Below are 20,978 nucleotides of genomic sequence, written 5' to 3' on the forward strand. Positions count from 1 at the left end.
ATGCGGTTTGACCGATAAAGATCTTCATAGAATATGTAGGAACCAATATGAGCATCCAGGTTCCGCTATTGGTTATTGACCGGAGATGAGTCTCGGTCATGCCTACATAGTTCTCGAACCCGTAGGGTCCGCACGCTTAAAGTTCTGTGACGATCGGTGTAATGGTGTGTCCGAACGTCGTAACCGCACTTTATTAGATATGGTGCGATATATGATGTCTCTCACTGATTTACCGCTATCGTTTTGGGGTTATGCTTTAGAGGCAGCTGCATTCACATTAAATAGGGAACCATCAAAATTCATTGAGACGACACCTTATGAACTATGGTTTGGAAAGAAACCCAAGTTGTCGTTTCTTAAAGTTTGGGGCTGCGATGCTTATGTGAAAAAGCTTCAACCTGGTAAGCTCGAACCCAAATCGGAGAAATGTGTCTTCATAGGATACCCAAAGGAGACTGTTGGGTACACCTTCTATCACAGATCCGAAGAGCAAGATATTCGTTGCTAAGAATGGATCCTTTCTAGAGAAGGAGTTTCCCTCGAAAGAGGTGAGTGGGAGGAAAGTAGAACTTGACGAGGTAATTCTACCTACTCCCTTTTTGGAAAGTAGTTCATCACAGAAATCAGTTCCAGTGATTACTACACCAGTAAGTGAGGAAGCTAATGATGATGATCATGAAACTTCTGATCAAATTACTACCGAACCTCGTAGGTTAACCAGAGTAAGATCCGCACCATAGTGGGACGGTAATCCTGTTCTGGAAGTCATGTTACTTGATAATGACGAACCTACGAACTATGAGGACGCGATGATGAGCCCATATTCCGCAAAATGGCTTGAAGCCATGAAATCTGAGTTGGAATCCATGTATGAGAACAAAGTGTGGACTTTGGTTGACTTGCCCGATGATCGGTAAGCCATAGAGAATAAATGGATCTTCAAGAAGAAGACTGACGCTAACGGTAATATTACTGTCTAGAAAGCTCGACTTGTTGCGAAAGGTTTTTTGACAAGTTCAAGGAGTTGACTACGATGAGACCTTCTCACCCTAGAGATGCTTAAGTCTGTTCGAATCATGTTAGCAATTGCCACATTTTATGATTATGAAATTTGGCAAATGGATGTCAAAACTGCATTCCTTAATGGATATCTTAAAGAAGAGTTGTATATGATGCAACCAGAAAGTTTTGTCGATCCAAAAGGTGCTAACAAAGTGTGCAAGTTCCAGCGATCCATTTATGGACTGGTGCAAGCCTCTCGGAGTTGGAATATATGCTTTGATAGTGTGATCAAAGCTTATGGTTCTATACAAACTTTTGGAGAAGCATGTGTTTACAAGAATGTGAGTGGGAGCTCTGTAGCATTTTTGATATTATATGTGGATGACATATTGTTGATCGGAAATGAGATACTGAATTTCTGAATAGCATAAAAGGATTCTTGAATAAGAATTTTTCAATGAAAGACCTCGGTGAAGCTGCTTATATATTGGGCATCAAGATCTATAGAGATAGATCAAGACGCTTAATTGGACTTTCACAAAGCACATACCTTGATAAAGTTTTGAAGAATTTTAAAATGGATCAAGCAAAGAAAGGGTTCTTGCCTGTGTTACAAGGTGTGAAGTGGAGTCAGACTCAATGCCGACCACTATAGAAGATAGAGAGAAAATGAAAGTCATTCTCTATGCTTCAGCCATAGGTTCTATCATGTATGCAATGTTGTGTACCAGACCTGATGTCTACCTTGCTATTAGCTTAGTAGGGAGGTACCAAAGTAATACAGGAGTGTATCACTGGACAGTGGTCAAGAACATCCTGAAATACCTGAAAAGGACTAAGGATATGTTTCTCGTTTATGGAGGTGACAAAGAGCTTATCGTAAATGGTTACATCGATGCAAGCTTTGACACTGATCCGGATGACTCTAAGTTGCAAACCGGATACGTATTTTTATTAAATGGTGGAGCTGCTAGTTGGTGCAGTTCCAAGCAGAGCGTCATGGCGGGATCTACATGTGAAGCGGAGTACATAGCTACTTCGGAAGCAGCAAATGAAGGAGTCTGGATGAAGGAGTTCAAATCTGATCTAGGTGTCATACCTAGTGCATCGGGTCCAATGAAAATCTTTTGTGACAATACTGGTGCAATTGTCTTGGCAAAGGAATCCAGATTTCACAAGAGAACCAAGCACATCAAGAGACGCTTCAATTCCACTCGCGATCAAGTCAAGGAGGGAGACATAGATATTTGCAAGATACATATGGATCTGACTGTTGCAGACCCGTTGACTAAGCCTCTCTCACGAGCAAAACATGATCAGCACCAAGACTCCATGGGTGTTAGAAACATTACAATGTAATCTAGATTATTGACTCTAGTACAAGTGGGAGACTGAAGGAAATATGCCCTAGAGGCAATAATAAAGTTGTTATTTTTATTTCCTTATATCATGATAAATGTTTACTATTCATGCTAGAATTGTATTAACCGGAAACTTAGTACATGTGTGAATACATAGACAAACACAGTGTCACTAGTATGCCTCTACTTGATTAGCTCGTTGATCAAAGATGGTTAAGTTTCCTAGCCATGGACAAAGAGTTGTCATTTGATAAATGGGATCACATCATTAGAGAATGATGTGATTGACTTGACCCATCTATTAGCTTAGCATGATGATCGTTTCGTTTGTTGCTATTGCTTTCTCCATAACTTATACATGTTCCTATGACTATGAGATTATGCAACTCCCGAATACAGGAGAAACACTCAGTGTGCTATCAAACGTCACAACGTAACTGGGTGACTATAAAAATGCTCTACAGGTGTCTCCGATGGTGTTTGTTGAGTTGGCATAGATCGAGATTAGGATTTGTCACTCCGTGTATCGAAGAGGTATCTCTGGGCCCTCCGTGTAGCATTACGGAACAAGTAAAGAGACTTTCCAGTAACGAGATTGAACTAGGTATTAAGATACCGATGATCGAATCTCGGGCAAGTAACATACCGATGACAAAGGGAACAACATATGTTGTTATGCGGTTTGACCGATAAAGATCTTCGTAGAATATGTAGGAACCAATATGAGCATCCAGGTTCCGCTATTGGTTATTGACCAGGGATGAGTCTCGGTCATGTCTACATAGTTCTCGAACCCGTAGGGTCCGCACGCTTAACGTTCGATGACGATCGGTATTGTGAGTTTATGTGTTTTGATGTACCGAAGGTTGTTCGGAGTCCTGGATATGATCACGGGCATGACGAGGAGTCTCGAAATGGTCGAGACATAAAGATTGATATATTGGAAGCCTATGTTTGGACATCGGAATGGTTCTGGGTGAGTTCGGGCATTTACCGGAGTACCGGGGCCGGGGGTTACCGGAACCCCCCGGGGAGTATATGGGCCTTAATGGGCCTTAGTGGAATAGAGGAGAGGAAGGGAAAGGTGGAGGGCGAGCCCCCCTAGCCCAATCCGAATTGGGTGGGGGGCCGCCCCCCTTCCTTCCCTCTCTCTCCCCCTTCCTTCTCTCCTACTCCAACTAGGAAAAGGGGGGAATCCTACTCCCGGTGGGAGTAGGACTCCCCCTAGGGCGCGCCATAGAGAGGGCCGGCCCTCCCCTCCTCCACTCCTTTATATACGGGGAGGGGGGCATCCGATAGACACACAAGTTGATCTCTTAGCCGTGTGCGGTGCCCCCTCCACAGATTTCTACCTCGGTCATATCGTTGTAGTGCTTAGGCGAAGACCTGTGTCGATAACTTCATCATCACCGTCATCATGTTGTCGTGCTGACGAAGCTCTCCCCCGACACTCAGCTGGATCTAGAGTTTGTGGGACGTCACCGAGCTGAACGTGTGCAGATCGCGGAGGTGTCGTATCTTCGGTGCTAGAATCGGTCGGATCGTGAAGACGTACGACTACATCACCCGTGTTGTCACAACGCTTCCGCTTACGGTCTACGAGGGTACGTGGACAACACTCTTTCCCCTCGTTGCTACGCATCATCTAGATGGATCTTGCGTGTGCGTAGGAATTTTTTTTTAAAATTACTGCGTTTGCCAACAATATATTCGTCTGTCATCCAACGGTAATTAACAACATCGGAAGTCATTGGATGTATTTACCCGATTTCTATTGAGCAATTAATATCACCTTCTAACTTGTCCATGAATGTATGGTGGGACATATAACTTGTTTAAGAATGCATGGCGAGACAACCCGAGCCGAGACATTGCATGTTTCATGATATGTATCTATCGAGCCATACCAAACCAGGTGTTTGTTTGATAGTTTGTATGTAAGTTTGATGGTTACCTCCACCATTAGGGTGGTGCGGACGCCATCAGAATCATGAGGTATGACGAAAAATAATTTTCTTATGCAACTCTAACAAAGATTCTAGCACCGGAAAATCATATAGTAAATACCTCAGAAAAGTTTCCTGAATATTCGCACATAAAAAATATGTTCCAACAAGAAATATGAGATATACAAACATATTAGTGAGATATTCAAGCATCTTATCTTATCCTTTGGTTTTGAGATTATCAAGTTTTGTTTTTGAGAAAAAAGGCGAATGCTTTTTTCAGGCAATTTTTTTGAGACAAGGCATTTTTTTTTCTACGATTGGTTATTGTTCCTTTTTTTTAGAAGAGAATGGTTATTGTTCCAAATTCGGCCCAAAAGGCCACTGGACAATCCCATGCCCAAACTCATCAAAGCCCACACCGGGCCTGTATAATCCAAACCCTATAATAAGCCAGCAACTGACTCCTCCACCTCCCCTCGCCGCGCCGCCACTTCTCCGCCATAGCCTCCACCATGGAGGCTCCACGACGAGCTCGGTAATGACCCCGTTCCCCGCGCATTCTCGCCCTGCCTAGTTCTAGGGTCTAGGGTCTTAGGTTGTTCAGATTGTATTTCGGTCAGTTTGCTGTTGCTCCCTCTCGGACCGATGGATTGTTGATCTGTCCTCGCGCATCGCAAAAACTGATTACCGGCGGATCTCATCGCCGCCGTGTATGAGACGATGCCACACTGATCCGCCTCACCGTCGCCGTTCTATATGGGCTCGCTGTTGTGGTCCGGTAGTGATGGTGGTGCACATTGCACAGTCCTCTTACGATTCTGTAGTTTTATCAGGGATTTGCCTACCTGTTTGTTAGCCCTCTGTTGTGATTAGGCGCTGGTGTTTTGATAGTATCTCCAGAAAAAGGCCTTGGTATTTTTCGTCAGTATCTCCAGAAATACCGCATGCTTCTCAGATGCGGTATGAACTTGTGTATATAGCAACTATTATGTGGGTTGTGTTGATATATTTTCTGTAGTTTATGTTAAAATATATATTTTTGCTTATCCATCTCTTCTGCTGGCTCTAGTTTCTCTAGAAATTTATGTTTCATTCTCGTTCTTGCTGCTGTTTCCTGGAGCTTCATTGTTGAAGCAGATGATGAGACACAAGTTTCATGGGTAATTTGCGTCTGAGGCATCTCTGTGATGTCACACCCTTTTCACCTTGGAGATCTGATGCATGCTTGTTAATGTCCTCCTCTTCCCTTATTCATTTTTTCTTATCTTTGACTCGTTTGGGTGAGATGAGGATATAATTACATTGTTGATGGATGATATGATGTCCAATGAATCATGTATTAGCTCTATCTGATCATACCCCATACTAGTTGTATTAAGAAAGAATACTTTGCCGGTTTGTTGAGTTTCTCTTTTTAAATTTGCTGGTCAGTTTCTTTTTGTTGTTAAAAATGAGTGTTGTTGATGCAGATGAGGAGACATGAGTTTATGGGTAATTTGCGTCTGAGGCATTTCAGTGATGTCATACTCTTTTTCAGCTTGGAGATCTGATGCATCCCCTCACTCACTTCTTTTTTGTTATTTGTACTTTTCTTTCCAAAATCTTTTGTTTTAGGTTTTAATTGGCGAGAGATGAGATGATGAATGAGATTAATTTCCCTATTGGTTTGATTGGCTGATATGATGGCCTAAAATACTGAACCGAGTCTGATCATTCTCTTGCTTTCAAGATTAAGTCCTTGCTTTATCATTGTATCCTCTGCTATGTTCCATGCAGACTAATTTAATCTAATCATTTTCTAATTTAATCAGTGGAGGTGAGATGATGAATGATTAATTTCCCTATTGGTTTGATTGGCCAACATGATGGCCTATATACTGAACCGAGTCTGATCATCATCCCTGGTTTGATAAGAAAAAGTAGTGCATTTTGTTTTTAGCTTTCTTTTTGTTTTGAAATGCTGCAACTCTGCCTTGTATATTGGTGCCAAAAATGAGTTTGATTGTTAATTGCTGTCTTCTTTTGATGTTCATTTGAAATGGTCAGTTTTTTCAAGTTGTTGCTTCTGTTTTTGGAACGAGCATTGTTGGTGCAGGTGAGGAGACACAAGTTTATGGGTAATTTGCGTCTGAGGCATTTCTATGATGTCACACCCTTTTCACCTTGGAGATCTGATGCATCCTTAATAATGTTCATTTAATTTGACTTTTCCTTTTTTTCATTTATTTCTAATGTCTAGATAGATCTTGGCGTATGCTCAATCTGACATTCCAGTTCACTTTCTGTGCTTCAATTTTTTTTCTTTTTTATCTATTATAATTCAAGTCCTTGTGGTTCTTCTATAGTTTTGAGTTGGAACATTTGGTGGTGCAATGATTATAAAACATTCCTCGTACTGATGGGAGATCCACGTGAACGACTCCTATACATACACCCATAGAATCCGAGCACCAATCATGCTTCTTCTGGATTCATTGGATCCTTGTTTTTTGTGTGTTTATTTGTCCTGAGGTTTGTTTTACATTTGGATCCGTGTTTATTTGTCTTGAGGTTTGTTTTGCATTTGGATTTGAGACTAAGTGTTTATCTGAATTTGTTTAAGTTTTAAATTTGTCACCTTCAGGCTAATATTTGATTGACATTAGTTGTCTTGTCCTGCTCCAAGATGCCAAATTCGTAAATAATTCAATGTTTTAAATATTGTGTGATTTGTTAAGGATTCTTGGTGCTGTTTGTTCCAATTGTGCAGTGATTAAAAAACATTCCTCGTACTGATGGGAGATCCACATGAATGACTCCTATACACCCATAGAATCTGAGCACCAGTAAACCATTTGATCTCAGTCAATCTATTTTTTTCTGATTCCATTTTGTTTTGAGGACAGTTAAGGTTGATATTTTGTCTTTGTCGTAGCTGGCATCTTCTTGCCTCCAACCATTCTTGTATACCTCTCCAAACTGCTTTCCCCTGTTGAGATTCTTCAGCTGATGATTGGTTTGCTTCTGTAAGTGTTTTTGTTTGTTGGTGGCCAAGGATTAAACTAAATTAATAGACAAGCATATGTCTGAATTTTCTTCATGGTGCTGATGATGATTAGTGTGAACCTTTCTCAATGAAATCACTAGTGATTACATAACCTACTGCCTTCCTTCTGAGGCATCATGATTCCTGGTACCCCGTTTCTGTTTTCTTCGTCTTTTTGTTTTTATGTCTCTTGAATTGGTGTTTGCCCAGGTCGAGTGATGATTACAAGTGCATAGTTCATATGATCAAATCATGATTACATGAACAAAAATAGTCTTTCGCTCCTATCTGATGACCTTTCAACCTAAACCTTTTACACGAGAATCAAATAATTTAGTTCATCTAACCTAACGCTTTTCATTTGAAAATCAGTCAATTTAGTTTCTATGATTCCTTTAGAGGACGGTGAAGATTGATATTTGGTCTCGTTCGTCGTAACTGGCATTTATTTGCCTTGCCGACCATCCTGTTATATCACCACCCATATTCTGAGTCCTCTTATTACATTATATCTGGGCTTGGCATGTTAATTCTTTTTTATTTGCTTGGATGTGAGCAGTGATGAGACAATTCAATAAATATGATCTTCCAGGTGTGATTATCAATCGCTACGTTCTTACTGAGCTCATATCCTGTTGCTTTTGGGATTTACTGCTATTGTTGGCGATCTGTTAACTGTTTTTGTAAATTCAGTTTGATTGCAAAAATAAAGTTTTATTGTGTACAATAGTTACATTGATGGTTGCAAAGATTTTCCAAACCAGTTTGAGGATGATGATTTCATATTTGTCGCCCCAGTCTTAGGGTCTGCATTGTTGGATCTGTGCTGATTGACATACTTCTGAATCTGACTCGGTAGATGATGATTCAATATTTTGCGGCACCCTTATCCCTCCCAAATTTGTTTCAGTCATGTCTTCCAGTTGGTTCTGTTTTGTTTACATACTTGGTTCTTTTCCTTGGGTGATGGCAGTGACGATTTGCAAATATTCAAGCTCAACAGACCAAATCACAGGTTTTCTCTCAGGAGTTGATTTGTATGCCGATTATCCCGCTGAACCGAGCCATCCGTACCTAATTTTTTCTGCCGTTCATTGTTCTTTTCGTTGTCCTTTTGTGTTTGATTTTGTTTGTTGTTTTGGGCAACGTAGTTGCGATGAGGATAACAAGCTCCCTCTTCTGAAAGCATTGACGACCTCGCTGGCAGAATCGAACCAATTAAATATTGCCACCACTGAGCAACTTGATCTTAATCTCTTTTTGCTTTGTTGATCCTTTGCTTCTTCATAACGTTCCAGTCTAGTGACGAGGTATTAATGCATGATCCAACACTTGATCCGAGGATGGCTTAAGCTGTACATATGATGTCATCTTTGCATCTGAATCCACCAGTGATAATTTTGCTGCTGTTTATTTGGTCAGTATCAATGGATTCCTGTGAATGAGAAGGCATTTATATTCTGATAATAGACCTCGTTTTCCAAATTAGATCCAGAATGCAATTGAATCCTACAATGATTAGCTTTTATGTTGAATTACCGTCAGATTCCAAACGACGATATATTTGCGGCTTTCTAAGGTTTAATACTGCTTGGGTCTTTTACTTTTCATATTGTAAGCGACAGCTGCTTCTTCTCTGCAAGTGTCCTCCTCATAACTGTTGTTAATTGGTCTGGCTGGAATCCCCATTTAAACGCCGTTTGGTTCAGCTGGTGTTTCTGGTTTCTTTCTCTTTAATCTTGATTACTCTGTTTTTTCCTGCAAGTATCTAATTGTCTGTATGTAAATGGGTCTGTTGCCATGTCTCTGTTAGCTATGAACATTTGCTATGCCTTCTGTGTTCCTCTGATAGTCAATTTTAATCAATCAATGGGGGAAATGGTTTGGCGTGTCTGTTAGCTATGAACATTTGCTATGCCTTCTGTGTTCCTGTGATAGTCAATTTTATTCAATCAACTGGGGAAATGGTTTGGCAGTGATGATAAATTTAAGGCTTGTTTCTCAAAACATTCGCAGTTGCCGCCTAAGAGCTTTCGCCCAGCCAGGCTTGAGAGCTAATGCTGCTAATTCCTTCCTTGGATGTCTGAGCCTTGTTAACATTCCCATTTTATCTTTGTTTTGATTTTAGTTTGTTTCTTTGCTGCTTGTTTCATTATATTGGCTTGTTTCTCAAACATTCACAGTTGCTGGGTTTTAGCCCAGCCAGATATTATTCTCAAGCTGGAATCGTCCATTCTTAATCCAAATATGTGCTTCATTTAGTTGTTGATTTTTTTTGAAGTCTTAATATGTGATTCGAAGGTCTTTAGTGATTGAAAAGCAATGGTGGAGCCTGGAAGTCTCCTCAACAATGTTGAACAAGTGTTCATTGCTGCCTGAATGTACGGAAATAGGTTCGGACAGAGCGCGAATATGGTGGTTGGTCTACCGCTTGATAACAGGCAGATAATAGTGTTCATGCTTGCTAGAAGTCTTTGATCCGACATCCTGGATGTTATGCCTTTTGTGTTACATGGTTGGGTGATGTACCCATGGAAGCATTGCTAGCTTGCCTATGCTTATGCTTTGTATGCTGTCGCTGTTTTCTGTAGATGAACTGCGGCGCATTGCATGAAGACTGCATGGCTGGTTATTTGGCCCTCTGAGGGGTGTAGGTGTAGTTTTTTTTGTTATGTCTGAGGTCCTTTGTAGTTTTGGTGAACAAAAGAAAAATGTGTGTATGTTCTATTCCAATGCTAGAAGAAAATAAAAGCTCTGTTTGATGCTTGCTCGGGTAAAACCTGTTTAACCAAGTCTTTCATGTGGTTCGATTTAAATTTAATACTCTTTCAGTCCCTATAAGGTCGTTTTTCAAGCTATGTTAGCTTGATAAACTATCTTATATTGCGGGACGGAGGAGTTGCTTGTATTCCAATGAAAGCCTGTTACTCTATCCTATATGAGACACACCTGAAGAATATGTTCTCTTGGTTGGCTTACATTTTCAGATAACCAGAAGGGAAATGCTTGTTTTCCCAGCCGCCAAAAAAGCTTCACGAGGAAATCGCACCTCACAGTATGTTGGCCACACAGCTACAAGATATTTCTCGTCCTAAATATGCTGCTATATACTTTTTAGATCACACCTACAACCAGTGGCGGAGCCTCAAAGAAAAAGTTGAGCGGGCCAGGCTACTGAAGAGCACAATTTTTTTAGGCATTAGTCACTACCTAACGCTTAATATTCTTTTGTTAAGTTTATTTGAGTGTATGAAGTTCATTGAAACAAGGTTTGCTTAACGAGGTACATGATGAGCATCGTACCGGTAACTGTACATGGTGACCATCTTACTGCCAGGAGCAGCACGAACGATCAATCAGAACTCGGCCAAATGAACCAATTGCAAATCGAGTAGAACAATTATTCATAAGCCGATGTGGCATACACGCACTCGGCCAAATGAACCAATTGCAAATCGAGTAGAACAATTATTCCTAAGCCGATGTGGCATACACGCACTCGGCCAAATGAACCAATTGCAAATCGAGTAGAACAATTATTCCTAAGCCGATGTGGCATACACGAGCGCTCAACCTGCGTTTCCACCTTAATGGGTTTAATAATTATGTACCCTGAATTATAGCAATTCTGAGTTCTCCGTTGCTCATTTCAGCCTCCATATTATTCCGCCATCGTGCCCATATAACAATTTTGGTGGTCCAGAATTTGCTGGATCTGCTTTAGTTGAGCCGGGCCATTACTACTTGGACTGAATACGTTGTTTCGTTGCTGAAACTTGGACTGAATATGTGTTAAAAGCCTTTTGACCAGTGTGAATATTGAGTCTATGGGTTCAACCATTATTTTCTGCAGGGTTTAGGAAGCTGATTTCTTAGGCAACCCTTGCTTGATCTGTAATGTTTAGATGAAAGATCAACTTGTATTGATTGGTAGAAACAGTACAACTTATATATGTTTGGAAGACACCTCGCACAAGACGTGATGGTTAGAACCGATGCAACAGTTAAAAGAGAGGGAAAAGAGAGACACGTCGGTTGCGACAAGGCAACTGTATGCCGCAGGACAAGGGGAGATTTCCTTCTAATTACTACAAACTAATTAATCACAACAGTCCCCCTAATCTACGCTTGTCCATGTAAAATCTTCATACGCTTGTCCAGGTATGATCATCATCTTCAAGATTGTCCATTGTAGTATCATCGCCTCGAAAAGATCCTTCTTCAATAGGATCCTTGATGGGAACCTGAAACAGAAACTCACAAAGAGAAAGAGTGCAATATGATGTCTTAAACATGAATAGTTCAAGGAGACGCTCCCCTGATACTTGCAAGTCTCGAAGTCGTCGCATACCAATTCCATGAAATTATTTCTGGAATGTAGAATTTGGTAGAGACTTACTACCTCTGTCCCATAATATAAGAACGTTTTTGACTCTAGTATAGTGCCAAAAACGTTCTTATATTATGGGACGGAGGGAGTAGTAAATAAATCGGCAAGGTTTTCACATGATTTAACTTGCAAGATGTTTATTTCCCCATTTTTCTGAAGTTCATGGGGAAAAACCACTTAGGAGAAATATGTTTAGTGATATTACTCTTGATGTAGCCTGTTTGCATCTGTGCAACACAAGCCGCATTATCTTCGTAGATAATGGTAGGCGATCCTATAGAACCAATTCCACATGACTGTTGTATGTGGTTTATCATTCTGCGAAGCCACACACATTCGTATGATGCCTCAAATAATGAGATAATTTCAGAATGATTGGTATATGTTGCCACCAGAGTCTGTTTAGAAGACTTCCATGATATAGCAGTTCCACTATGTAGGAACACAAAAACGGACTGTGATCTGGCATTATGGGGATCTGATAAATAGCCAGCATCGGCGTATCCAATCATATTAGAGTCCTGGTTGCTTTGGAACTGAAAAAATAGGCCAAAATCCTTTGTGCCTTGGAGATATCAAAATATATTCTTCACTCCAGACCAATGCCGTTTGGTGGGAGTTGCGCTATGTCTAGCAAGTAGATTCACTGCAAATGCGAGGCCAGGTCTCATGCATTTTGCAAGATACATGAGCGCTCCAACGACACTGAGATATGGAACCTCGGGTCCCAATATTTCTTCTCCATCATCCCTTGGCCTGAACGGATCTTTCTCTATGTCTAGAGAACGAACCACCATGGGAGTTTTAGATGGGTAGGATTTGTCCATATTGAATTTCTCCAATATTTTCTGGATATAGGCAGCTTGGTGTACCATAATTCCTGAGGGAAGGTGCTCAAGTTGAATACCTAAGCAAAATTTGGTTTTACCCAAATCCTTCATCTTAAATTCCATCTTTAGGTGATTGCGTGTTTCATCAATGTCTTGTGTGTTACCGATGATGTTGAGATCATCTATGTACACTGGAATGATGCAAAATTCTGTAGAGGACTTTTTGATAAAGACACATGGGCAATCACTACTATTAGAGTAACCTTTCTGTAGAAGGAACTCACTAAGTCGGTTGTACCACATCCGTCCCGACTGTTTTAAGCCATATAATGACTTATTCAGTTTTACACAATACATGTTGCGTTTTGCGCTTGTATTCGGTATAGAGATTCCATCAGGAACCTTCATATACGTATCCGAATCTAGTGACCCGTAGAGATATGCGGTCATGACATCCATCAACTACATAGATAGACGATTTTGCACTGCCAAAGATATAAGGTATCGGAAAGTGGTTCCACTCATTACAGGAGAATATGTCTCATTGAAATCAATGCCGAGTCTTTGCGTGAACCCTTGTGCTACGAGCCTTGCTTTGTATCTCACCACCTCATTGTTCTCATTCCGTTTCTGGAGAAAAACCCATTTGTATCCCACAGGGAAAATATTGGGAGGTGTCGGTATTGCTTCAGTGAATACCTTTCTTTTGTTAAGAGAGGCAATTTCTGCTTGTATTGCGTCCTTCCATTTAGGCCAGTCGGAGCACTTTTGGCACTCAAACGATGGTCTTTGGATCATGATCAATGAGAAGGATATATGCAATTTTTTCAGCAAAATAAATGTCGACACTCGTAGACTTACGATCGAAAGATTCTCCAGAATTGATATAGTTGATGGAAATTCCCTGCACCCCTGGTGACTCTTCGTGATTTCCCAATACGCGTGAGTGTGGGTGTTCCAATGGCCCAGCCAGTGTGTGCAAACTGAAGCTGGGTTGTGGAGGTTGCCCTTCCACTAGGTGTATACTACCCATAAGGTGTTTATCAACGTTGAGTTGACTTGCATTTACCTACTCCAAGGTTTTTCTCTTCGATTTCCTTTATTGCTTGCTGGAAGCTTGTTCCAGGTCAGAGGCCGTCCTACTCCCCCTCTTTTTAGGAACATGGAGTTGAGTGGTTTTTATTGGTACCTCCACTCTTTAGGGCACATTTCTGGCCGGATTTAAGGACTTTGTAACACCTTTTAGATCAGTAAATGAATCCGGTAGGTTATTTGCAAGATGTTGCAAATTAATGATTTTCCGAACTTGGAGTTCAGTCTCTTGTGTATGTGGATCAGAGGATGAAATGGCTTGAGCATTCCAATCAATTTCCGAGCATTCTTTCTGGTACTTGAAGTCTCCCCCTAATGTCGGAAAGTGTTCCTCATTAAATATACAATCAATGTGATGGGCTGTGAAAAGGTCCCCAGTAAGGGGCTCCAGGTACTTAATAATCGACGGTGATTTGTACCCCACATAGATCCCCAGTTTCCTATGTGGGCACATGGATGTCCGCTGTGGTGGTGTGATGTCTACTACACAACCTTCTTCTTGTAGATGTTGTTGGGCCTCCAAGTGCAGAGGTTTCTAGGACAGTAGAAAATTTCCCTCGAGTGGATGACCTAAGGTTTATCAATCCGTGGGAGGCGTAGGATGAAGATGGTCTCTCTCAAACAACTCTGCAACCAAATGGCAAAGAGTCTCTTGTGTCCCCAACACACCCAATACAATGGTAAATTGTATAGGTGCACTAATTCGACAAAGAGGTGGTGATACAAGTGCAATATGGATGGTAGATATAGGTTTTTGTAATCTGAAAATATAAAAACAGCAAGATAACTAATGATAAAAGTGAGCGAAAACGGTATTGCAATGTGTTGAAACAAGGCCTAGGGTTCATACTTTCACTAGTGCAAGTTCTCTCAACAATAATAACATAATTGGATCATATAACTATCCCTCAACATGCAACAAAGAGTCACTCCAAAGTCACTAATAACGGAGAACAAACGAAAAGATTATTCTAGGGTACGAAATCACCTCAAAGTTATCCTTTCTGATCGATCTATTCAAGAGTCCGTAGTAAAATAACATGAAGCTATTCTTTTCGTTCAATCTATCCTAGAGTTCGTACTAGAATAACACCTTAAGACACAAATCAACCAAAACCCTAATGTCACCTAGATACTCCAATGTCACCTCAAGTCTCCGTGGGTATGATTATACGATATGCATCACACAATCTCAGATTCATCTGCTCAACCAACACAAAGAACTTTAAAGAATGCCCCAAAGTTTCTACCGGAGAGTCAAGACGAAAATGTGTGCCAACCCCTATGCATAAGTTCACGAGGTCACCGAACTCGCAAGTTGATCACCAAAACATACATCAAGTGTTCTCAAATCCTTAAAGACTCAATCCGATAAGATAACTTCAAAAGGAAAACTCAATTCATCACAAGGAGATAGAGGGGGAGAAACATCATAAGATCCAACTATAATAGCAAAGCTCGCGATACATCAAGATCGTGCCGAATCAAGAACACGAGAGAGAGAGAGAGATCAAACACATAGCTACTGGTACATACCCTCAGCTCCGAGGGTGAACTACTCTCTCCTCGTCATGGAGAGCGCCGGGATGATGAAGATGGCCACTGGAGAGGGATTCCCCCCTCCGGCAGGGTGCCGGAATGGGTCTAGATTGGTTTTCAGTGGCTACAGAGGGTTGTGGCAGCGGAACTCCCGATCTAGGTTTCTTTCTAGAAGTTTGGGTATATATAAGAGGTGTTGGAGTCGGGAACAAGTCAGGGAGGTCCCCGAGGCGGCCACGAGGTAGGGGGCGCGCCCAGGGGGGTAGGGCGCGCCCCCACCCTCGTGGTGGCCTCGGGACTCTTCTAGCCCATCTCCGGTACTCCGTGGGCTTCTTTTGGTCCAAAAATGATCTCCGTGAAGTTTCAGGTCAATTGAACTCCGTTTGGTTTTCCTTTTCTGCGATACTCAAAAACAAGGAAAAAACAGAAAATGGCACTGGGCTCTAGGTTAATAGGCTAGTCCCAAAAATCATATAAAATAGCATATAAAACATCCAAGGTTGATAATATAATAGCGTGGACAATAAAAAATTATAGATACGTTGGAGACGTATCATGGTGAGATCGGGATGTATGCAGCACATCCGAACTTACGCAGATGAGAAATGCTAGGAGGATTTCCACGTACCAATTGCAGAGGGGAAGTAATGTGATATGCAGTAGGCCTCAATTTTATCAAGTCAGTAGCGTGTAGAACCGCATGACCCCAACAAGAGGTTGGCAAGTTGCAATTCATTAACAAAGGTCTTGCAATGAGTTTGATCCTTTTAATCAATGATTCAGCCAAACCATTTTGTGTATGGACATATGGAACAGAGTGCTGAACTTCAATCCCCAGGGCCATGCAATAATCATTGAAAGCACGTGAGGAGAATTCTGCAGCATTGTCCATGTGAATTGACTTAATTCGACTTTCTGGATAATGGGCTTGTAACTTAATGACTTGCCTCATTATCTTGGCAAATGCATGGTTTCGCGTGGATAGAAGACACACGTGTGACCATCGTGTAGATGCATCAATTAGAACCATGAAGTACCGGAAAGGTCTAGATAATGGTTGGATGGAACCACAAATGTCTCCTTGAATACGTTCAAGAAATTGAAGTGGTTCAACTTGTATTTGAGGTGAGAGGGCCTCAAAATTAGCTTCCCCGTGGCACAAGATGTGCACACAAAGTCTAAAGATTGAGGAAATTTTGACTCAAGTAAATTATGACCAATGGAGTTGCTAGTAATTTTTCTCATCATCCCGACGTGATCATGCCAGGTTTGAAATGCGTCAACATTCTGAAAAATTACTTTGTACGCAACATGTTCTACGGGGTTGATGTACATATAGTACAAACCAGACGATAGAGAAGGAATTTTTTCATGTACCTACTTGCCATATCCGTGATCTTTGGTGAAGAGTAGATACTCCTCTTTGTTGTTTTCATGGGTTTCAATGTGAAAGCCATTTTTACGGATATCTCGATAACTGATCAGGGTACGTGATGAGTCGGGATACAACAAAGCATCCTCAATTGTCACTTGTGTACCGCCTAGGAGGATAAATATGGCACGTCTAGTGCCAACGATTACTGTATCGCGTCCAGCGATAGTCAGAATATCTCCATTCATCTTTTTCAGAGTTTGAAAATATTCCATCTCCCTCAGTATGGAGTTTGTGGTTGCACTATCCACAAGGCATAATTCCTCTTTCATCGGATTGTCACCGTAGAGAGCTATATATAAGACAAAGAACTTTCAATAAGAAAATCTCATGTAAATACATAGAATACAATCTGTACGAACTGTAGACCAAAGTCAATACACTCTCTCCGTCCCATCCGCTTCCCGATCTACGACGAGCGACGACAGCAGCGCCGCCTCTAGTGGCAGATCTGGCGGCTCTGACGACCGGGAGAGCCTGCTCAACGATGTGGAGCCGGACGTCTTGGAGGACATCACCCCCCGCATCGTGCCGCGGTGGTCGCGTCTAGACTAGGGTGGCAGCGGAAGATCTGGTTCCGTGCCGTCCTCTGTCACCCGACAACGCAGTGTCGACAACGTCGTCCGACCCTCCCATCCTTCGCACAACTTCGCCTGCTCCGTGCCCGTCCAGGTACGCCACTTACCACGCCCCTCTCTGTTTCCTTAACCTGCTCCGGATGGCGTACCTGGGCACCGTTGGGTCCTCGTGCCTGTGCGGGCGCTGGTGCGGACTAGTACTCTTGAATCCAAGGCACGAGCGGCACGTCGTGAGCGCCAGAAGGTGAGGGAGCAGACGAAGGCAAGGGAGGCACTGACCACACATCACTGGGTCCATAGGACCATCTCCTCGTGGTGATCCTTCGACGCTCCCTCACGATGATGGAGACCGACACGCGCCGGCTCCTGTGCAAGAACGCCGAAGCACTCCGGCTCGCCATCGAGCAGTCGGAGCGCGAGGCTACGGCTGAGGCGGCTGCCATGGAGAAGGTGTCCTGGATGGCCAAGGCACATGAGCGCGTGGTCTAGAGAGTGACCGACATCATCTCCTCCTCCCCTGACGACTCCTACCTCACCCGCCCCTTCGACGGACCCAACTTCAATGACGACGCCCCTCTGCCTACGTTGCGGATGCCTATATGGAGGGGTACAACAACACCAATGACTGCAAGGGGAAGGGTCCGGTGAGGAAATGGTGATTTCCTCTACCCTTCTCCGCCTCAGTTTTATCCATGTTCTTTAGTTTTTAGTATGAATTTGCACTGTTCGGCGATGAATTTTGATCATTTTGTGTCGGATGAGTATGTCCGCTAAGCTAGCATGTGAAATTATTTCCGCTAAGAGTGTTCATCATGTTCTTCTACATACTAGCTATTTTACGTGTTGCATGAATTTGGGGGTTCGAATATGAGGGAGATGGTTGTGGAAGCAACCAAATGAGGGGTGGCCGGTTAGTGCCCATAGACGCATCCAAATACGTCCGCGAACGTTTGAGGAGCCGGATTACATATATCCGCATGTAGATTCTCTTATTGCACATCTAAATGACACAATGAAATATAAAGACTGTAAAAAACATAAAAAGGGAAAAAAGGAAAAAAGAAAAAACCTGCACGAATCTCCACCAGAAACAATGACATATATATAGGACTTAGACGTGCAATACTTAGCGCACATCTAGATATGTTTTAGCAAAACCAATTTTATAAATAAATCTGAGGCATGTACTTCCATTTCTAGACATTGAGTATTGGCTAAAGTGAAATTTTTTGTTTGATGTCGACTTCTGTTGTTGCTACAGAGCCAGACCTATGCTATATGACTACCCGCAGAAACGTTTGCCCTCCTGCTGCCAAACTGTTAAAGGACGTCTAGGACGACAAAATTGATAGATGCTAGCTCGCCATTATTGAGTGAAAAATGTGTTTCCCGCGGCCAAAAATGTGTTTCCTGCTGCAAAAAATGTGTTTCGCTTGCTTTCCACACTTCCCATGTGTCCTTCATAGCCGTACCTAGCTACGAGTCCAGCCATAGAACTTTTGGCCCACGTCTTCTACATTATTTTCAAAGGACGTACAAGGGAAAGAAATCAGTAGATGTTAGGTCGCCATCACCGCGTGAAGAATGCGTTTCCTGCGGCCAAGAGCAATTATCGGCCACACAATTTGTTGGTTTTTCTCGTTCTCAATATACTGCCAATTTTGTAGTTTAATTTTTTGCTCAATGCATAGCTAATTTACAATCATGTTAAATAGTATCACTGTCACACCTGCTTTAGTGGTGACCACGACATACATCACTGTTGGCTGCAGCGCTTCTGCGTACTAATTAAGCTTGGAGCCCGTGTTAAGAGAGTTGAGTGAATTCTTCTGAGATCAAGTCAACAAGGGCTGGAACCTTAGACCAGATAAAATCTTATCAAGTGCTTAAACAATATTGTATACAAGTGATTGGACAATTAATATACTAAAAAAATTAACACACGGTCACCTTAATTACTTTCGTTGTGATCAACTAATTTACAAATGTGTCCAACTCCAAGTTTAACCCAACTTTAAATACAAGTCTACCTGTAATAAAACTTGTACGCATATTTTCCGTTAAAATTCCAACAAACTCCACGTTAACGAATATGCCATCTTAAAGCTATCATGCTTGAACCTTTGCGTACTTGAGACTTAGTTACTTTACCATGAACCCCACAGGACCTTTCTTGACTTCAAATGACTCCACCTGTAATTGTAATGCTCTCATGAAAATTAAGTTCTTTCCCATTCAACATCATCCAACTCTGATTATAAAATCACTATCGCCACTCTAGCCTCTTCCTTAATCTACATTTTTTTTAGAAAAGGTGCTACATGACAGTAAACAGCTCATGTAAGGTGCTACATATATTAGTTACTTGAACTCACCATCCTAGCCCGTGTTGAGTGTCTGTGTGGTACTTGAAGAATTTTTTGGTCATAGTTCTATTCATACAGCATGCAAACGTCATACATGGAAATAGATTTCTTAGAATTTTCAAACCACACATATGTCCATATAAGGCTAGTCATAGCTGGCAGTAACTTTCATAATGAGTAGTAACATATTTGTAGTATCGTGCAAACCTTTATTTATTAAGATGTAGATTCATATTGCCTTGGGGTTCGTTATGTTAAGGTAGCGTATTATATTACCACAAGCATCTCTCTACTCATTAAGTACTTGCCACATAAGAGCATCTCCAGCCGTTCGGCCCCCAGAACGCCGAAAAAATGCCGTTTGGGGCCGAACCAGCGTGTGCTTTCGGCGTGGGGGCGATTGCGTTCCCAGACGTCGCCCCAGGTCGCCCCCAAAATCGCGCAAACTCGGCGATCTGATACGAAACTGGCACAAACTCGGCGATTTTTTTTATTGAAATTTGTACAAAAATAGAGAAAACAGACAAACTACGCCTAGCCTTGCTACGCCGCTGCTGCCGCCCCGCCTTCTACATGTCGATGAGCCTGTAAAACCGGGTGTAGTCATCGCCGTCGTTGTCATCATCGCCGCCCTACGCCCTGCTGGAGCCGCCGCCGGCCCTACTGCACCCCTGCCCGGGGTAGCCGACGCGCGGGGGGTTGGACGGCCCGGCCTCGTCCTCGTCGTCGCCGCCGAGGATAACGACGCCGCCCTGCTCATGTCAGCGGCGCCGGGCCTTGATCTCCGCGTATGCCCAGCGCTGGCGGAGCACCTGCTCGCGGACATAGTCCGCCTTTGCCCACTTAAGGGCAGTCTCGTCGTCGGCGGCCATCTCCGCGTGCTTCGGCTTCATGGGGAGCAGCCCCCGCTCGGGCTTTGGCCGGACAAGGCCGAGGGAACGCGGGGAGGGGCGGCCGCCCTCGTTGATGACGAGGGCTCCGCTGCGGGTGCAGTGCCCAAACGGCGTCTCCTACGGCTCCGGCTTGACAGGGCGGAGCGCCGGCGATGAGGAGGTCCCTGCCTCCATTCGCAGCGGCGTCCAGGAGCTGCCACGACGGCGAGAGAACGGCGGGCGCGGCGGGTACTCAAGACGCGGCGTGTTACCGGTCTCGATGTGGTCGAGGACGGCCTCGAGAGTGCGGCCGGGCACGCCCCACCACTCGCGCCGCCTGTCGGTGTTGAGGCGGCCGCGGGGGATGATGCCATTGGTGGAGGCGATCTGGTCCTCGTGGCGGTGCTCGAAGTACATTGTCCACAACGTGTGGCTGTCAGCATACTTCGGCTCGTTTCGCTGCGCCTCCGTCAGTGACGAGCGGATGCGCGCAATCTAGGCCTGCCGGTCAACCCTGGTGGGCACCGGTGGTACCGAGATGC

The 20,978-nt window shown here is 43.0% G+C and overlaps 15 non-coding genes and 1 pseudogene across 15 annotated transcripts; all 16 read left to right on the forward strand.

Annotated features, from left to right (window-relative positions):
• Positions 1–5,440: 5,440 nt before the first annotated feature.
• LOC123109325 (small nucleolar RNA Z101) lies at positions 5,441–5,538 on the forward strand. The gene has a single exon (XR_006452566.1). It is a non-coding gene; the product is annotated as a small nucleolar RNA Z101 (small nucleolar RNA).
• Positions 5,539–5,590: 52 nt separating this feature from the next.
• LOC123109345 (uncharacterized) lies at positions 5,591–5,671 on the forward strand (annotated as a pseudogene).
• Positions 5,672–5,772: 101 nt separating this feature from the next.
• LOC123109324 (small nucleolar RNA Z101) lies at positions 5,773–5,870 on the forward strand. The gene has a single exon (XR_006452565.1). It is a non-coding gene; the product is annotated as a small nucleolar RNA Z101 (small nucleolar RNA).
• Positions 5,871–5,941: 71 nt separating this feature from the next.
• Positions 5,942–6,028, forward strand: LOC123109337 (small nucleolar RNA Z102/R77). The gene has a single exon (XR_006452575.1). It is a non-coding gene; the product is annotated as a small nucleolar RNA Z102/R77 (small nucleolar RNA).
• A 98-nt stretch (positions 6,029–6,126) lies between these two features.
• On the forward strand, positions 6,127–6,210 carry LOC123109339 (small nucleolar RNA Z102/R77). Its single transcript, XR_006452577.1, has one exon. It is a non-coding gene; the product is annotated as a small nucleolar RNA Z102/R77 (small nucleolar RNA).
• Positions 6,211–6,398: 188 nt separating this feature from the next.
• On the forward strand, positions 6,399–6,495 carry LOC123109321 (small nucleolar RNA Z101). The gene has a single exon (XR_006452562.1). It is a non-coding gene; the product is annotated as a small nucleolar RNA Z101 (small nucleolar RNA).
• A 180-nt stretch (positions 6,496–6,675) lies between these two features.
• On the forward strand, positions 6,676–6,765 carry LOC123109384 (small nucleolar RNA snoR8a). Its single transcript, XR_006452618.1, has one exon. It is a non-coding gene; the product is annotated as a small nucleolar RNA snoR8a (small nucleolar RNA).
• A 287-nt stretch (positions 6,766–7,052) lies between these two features.
• LOC123109383 (small nucleolar RNA snoR8a) lies at positions 7,053–7,137 on the forward strand. The gene has a single exon (XR_006452617.1). It is a non-coding gene; the product is annotated as a small nucleolar RNA snoR8a (small nucleolar RNA).
• A 257-nt stretch (positions 7,138–7,394) lies between these two features.
• Positions 7,395–7,472, forward strand: LOC123109357 (small nucleolar RNA U83). Its single transcript, XR_006452591.1, has one exon. It is a non-coding gene; the product is annotated as a small nucleolar RNA U83 (small nucleolar RNA).
• Positions 7,473–7,543: 71 nt separating this feature from the next.
• Positions 7,544–7,637, forward strand: LOC123109240 (small nucleolar RNA snR60/Z15/Z230/Z193/J17). The gene has a single exon (XR_006452524.1). It is a non-coding gene; the product is annotated as a small nucleolar RNA snR60/Z15/Z230/Z193/J17 (small nucleolar RNA).
• A 100-nt stretch (positions 7,638–7,737) lies between these two features.
• LOC123109302 (small nucleolar RNA Z43) lies at positions 7,738–7,833 on the forward strand. Its single transcript, XR_006452547.1, has one exon. It is a non-coding gene; the product is annotated as a small nucleolar RNA Z43 (small nucleolar RNA).
• A 271-nt stretch (positions 7,834–8,104) lies between these two features.
• LOC123109387 (small nucleolar RNA U31b) lies at positions 8,105–8,191 on the forward strand. Its single transcript, XR_006452621.1, has one exon. It is a non-coding gene; the product is annotated as a small nucleolar RNA U31b (small nucleolar RNA).
• A 111-nt stretch (positions 8,192–8,302) lies between these two features.
• LOC123109347 (small nucleolar RNA Z107/R87) lies at positions 8,303–8,406 on the forward strand. Its single transcript, XR_006452581.1, has one exon. It is a non-coding gene; the product is annotated as a small nucleolar RNA Z107/R87 (small nucleolar RNA).
• Positions 8,407–8,483: 77 nt separating this feature from the next.
• LOC123109135 (small nucleolar RNA R30/Z108) lies at positions 8,484–8,579 on the forward strand. The gene has a single exon (XR_006452430.1). It is a non-coding gene; the product is annotated as a small nucleolar RNA R30/Z108 (small nucleolar RNA).
• A 54-nt stretch (positions 8,580–8,633) lies between these two features.
• On the forward strand, positions 8,634–8,726 carry LOC123109391 (small nucleolar RNA snoR31). The gene has a single exon (XR_006452624.1). It is a non-coding gene; the product is annotated as a small nucleolar RNA snoR31 (small nucleolar RNA).
• Positions 8,727–9,307: 581 nt separating this feature from the next.
• LOC123109116 (small nucleolar RNA SNORD14) lies at positions 9,308–9,428 on the forward strand. Its single transcript, XR_006452410.1, has one exon. It is a non-coding gene; the product is annotated as a small nucleolar RNA SNORD14 (small nucleolar RNA).
• Positions 9,429–20,978: the final 11,550 nt, after the last annotated feature.

The sequence above is a fragment of the Triticum aestivum genome, chromosome 5A (assembly GCF_018294505.1).
Source record: "Triticum aestivum cultivar Chinese Spring chromosome 5A, IWGSC CS RefSeq v2.1, whole genome shotgun sequence".
NCBI lineage: Eukaryota > Viridiplantae > Streptophyta > Magnoliopsida > Poales > Poaceae > Triticum > Triticum aestivum.